Source organism: Otolemur garnettii, unplaced genomic scaffold (assembly GCF_000181295.1).
Source record: "Otolemur garnettii isolate 467f Iridium unplaced genomic scaffold, OtoGar3 scaffold00179, whole genome shotgun sequence".
NCBI lineage: Eukaryota > Metazoa > Chordata > Mammalia > Primates > Galagidae > Otolemur > Otolemur garnettii.
Window position 1 is genome coordinate 2,111,469 of NW_003852574.1, and position 3,021 is coordinate 2,114,489.

The window sequence follows — 3,021 nt, forward strand, 5'->3', positions numbered from 1 at the left end:
AGGCGCCGAGCCAGCCTCACCTTCTTGCCAGTGTAATATTTGATGCTGGTTCTCCTTGGCTCCCAAGTCCCCCACATTCTCTCAGTTTTTTCCCCGCCTCTCTGGCTGCTCCTTTGCTGGTTCTGCTTCATCATCTCTACCTCCACCCACTGGAAAGTTCCAGGGCACAGTCTTAACTGCTGTTGCCCTCTATCTGTATTCATCTCCCTCTGTCTCATCCAGGTCCATGGCCTTAAATAATATCCACTTGCTTTGCCTCCCAGATCCAAGGCTCCCATGCTGATCTTTTCCCTGACCTCCAGAGCCATAGACCTAGAGCTAGCCCTGTTTGTCCTCTTAGATGTCTAGCAGACCTCTCAAAGGTCACTTGTCCACAAATGATCATTTGACTTTCCAACCCAAACCCTTTTCTAATCTTTCCCAGTTCAATTTATAGCAATTCCATACAACCAGTCAGTTGTTTAGGATGGAAATGTAGGCATCATGCTTGATGCCTCTTAATGCCCCTCTTTCCCTGTTCAGTGCATCTACCCAGCCTAGGCCCTGTCCTCGCTTGCCTGGACAAGGGCAGGAGCCTCTACTATTTTTTATTTTTAGAGTCACCTAATGTAAAGTGCAGTAGCATACTATGCAGTCTCAAACTCCTGGGCTCAAGAGATCCTCCTGCCTCAGTCTCTCAAGTTGCTAGGACTATAGGCACATGCACCACCTTACCTGGCTTTCTTTTTTTTTTTTCTTTTTTGAGACAGAGCCTCAAGCTGTCCCCCTGGGTAGAGTGCCGTGGCACCACAGCACTTTCTGGTTGCAGCCGTCATTGTTGTCTGGCGGGTCCGGGCTGGGGATTCGAACCCGCCACCCTAGGTGTACGTGGCTGGTGCCTTAGCCGGCTGAGCTATAGGCGCTGAGCCTGCCTGACTAACTTTCTTTCTCTCTCTCTTTCTTTTCACAAGGGCTTGCTCTTTCTTCCCAGCTAGAGTGCAGCAGTATTATCATAGATCGCCGCAACCTCAGATTACTGGGCTAGAGCAAGCCTCCTGCCTCAGCTTTCCAAGTAGCTGGGACTTTTCTACTGTTTGTAGAGACAGGGTCTTAGTCTTACTCAGGCTGGTCTTGAATTTCTGGCTTCAAGTGATCCTCCCACCTCAGCCTCCTTAGTCACTGGGATTACAGGCCTAAATCATGTCACCTGGAAGGACTCACCACTCTTACTATATAGGTGTACATAGTCCTTCTCCCAAAGTAGATTAAATTATGGATTTTGTTTGTTTGTTTGAGGCAGTTTGTCTTCCTTGCCGTGGTGTCACACAGCTCACAGCAACCTCAAATTCCTTGTTTCAGTGATTCTCTTGCTTCAGCCTCCCAAGTAGCTGGGACTACAGGTGCCTGCCACAATGCCCTGCTATTTGTTGTTGCTGTTGTTGTTGCAGTTTGGCCAGAAGGGGCTTTTGGGGGGGAAGGGGCTTTCTGAGGCAATAATCTAACACTCCACCCTCAGTATATCCGGCCAGCACCCTACTCACTGAGCCACAGGCGCCGCCCTGCCCTGCTATTTTTTTGGTTGTAGCTGTTGTTTAGCAGGCCCGGACCAGGTTCGAGCCTGCCAGCCCCTGTGTATGTGGCCCCTGCCCTAACCACTGAGCTACAGGTGCTGAGCCTCCAGCTATTTTTTTTGTTTGTTTGTTTGTTTTTAAGAGCTGAGGTCTTGCTCTAGCTCAGGCTGATCTAGAAATTGTGAGCTCAGGCAATCCACCCTCCTCGGATTACAGGTGTGACGGCCAAGCAATTTAAATTATCTAAACAAAGGCCAGCCCACTTCCCTCCCTGCTCAAAGGCCTAATGCTTCTCATCACAGAGAACAAAACCCATATTCCTCTCTAAGGTTGCTACAGACTAGTTTTGCTGATCTCTTCATTCCCTCCACCAATCATAGACACCTGGACTTAATGTTTGGTTTTATTCAGTGCCTGTGCCTCAGGGTCTTTATACCGGCTGATTTCTCCACCTTAAAATGTCCCTCTTCTGGATCTCCCCATAATGGCTCATCCAGACTGCATCTTGATATCACATCCTCTGAGACTCCCCTCCCCAAGGGTAACCCATCGCCTTCATTCCCGGGTATTTTCCTGTCGGCTGATAAGTCCAGTCTGTCTCCAGGTACCCTGTACACTAGAGCCTGGCCTGCAATCCACAGAGCAGCCTCCAGAGACAAGCTCTGACCATACCATCCTGAGAGCGTTGCTCTCCCCTAAGCCGACAACGATCTTCAGCCTGCACGTGATACCCGGCAAAGGGAGATGGTCTCCTGTAGCCGCGGAGCTAGCTGCTGGCGGCGCGCTCCCCGCTAGAGGGCAGTCATGCCCAGCTCTGCTGGGACTTGAGCTGGGAAGGTACTCGTTGGGCCTTTGGCTGAGGCCTCTCCCGCAGGTCCCGCGCTCTTTGGAATCCTCAGAGAGGCCTAATTCCACTCTCACCACTTCCAGGGATTGTGAGGCCAATCTTAAGAACAGGTTTAGGGCGGCGCCTGTGGGCTCAAAAGAGTAGGGCGCCGGCCCCATATGACGAAGGTGGTGGGTTCAAGCCCGGCCCTGGCCAAAAATTGCAAAAAAAAAAAAACCAGGTTTAGTGGGTCAGGCCCAGGGTTGGCCACATCATCTCTGGGTCCAACAATCGGGGCGCTCTGCCCACAGTCGGGCGCATCACCGGGCCCCCGTGGTAGGGATCACTATTCGCAAATGGATAAGATAAGGCCACCGCGTGGAAGCGAACTGCCTCGTGTCATGCAGCAATGCAGGATCAGGTCAAACTGCCCGGGGCGTCGAGGGTCTGAGGCCAGACCTTGTCTGCCTTCCAGCTACAGTCCCACTCTTCTCCCTATGAGCAGCTGTGGAGCTGGGAGAGTAAGCCGGGGTTATTCTGGCCGCGAAGCCTGAGAGGCTGGGCCGTTTCAGCCTCGCCCCTCCCTCATTGGCTGCGTCGCGGGGAGGCGGGGCTGCCAGATGTTGGGGCGGTGGCGGCGGGAGC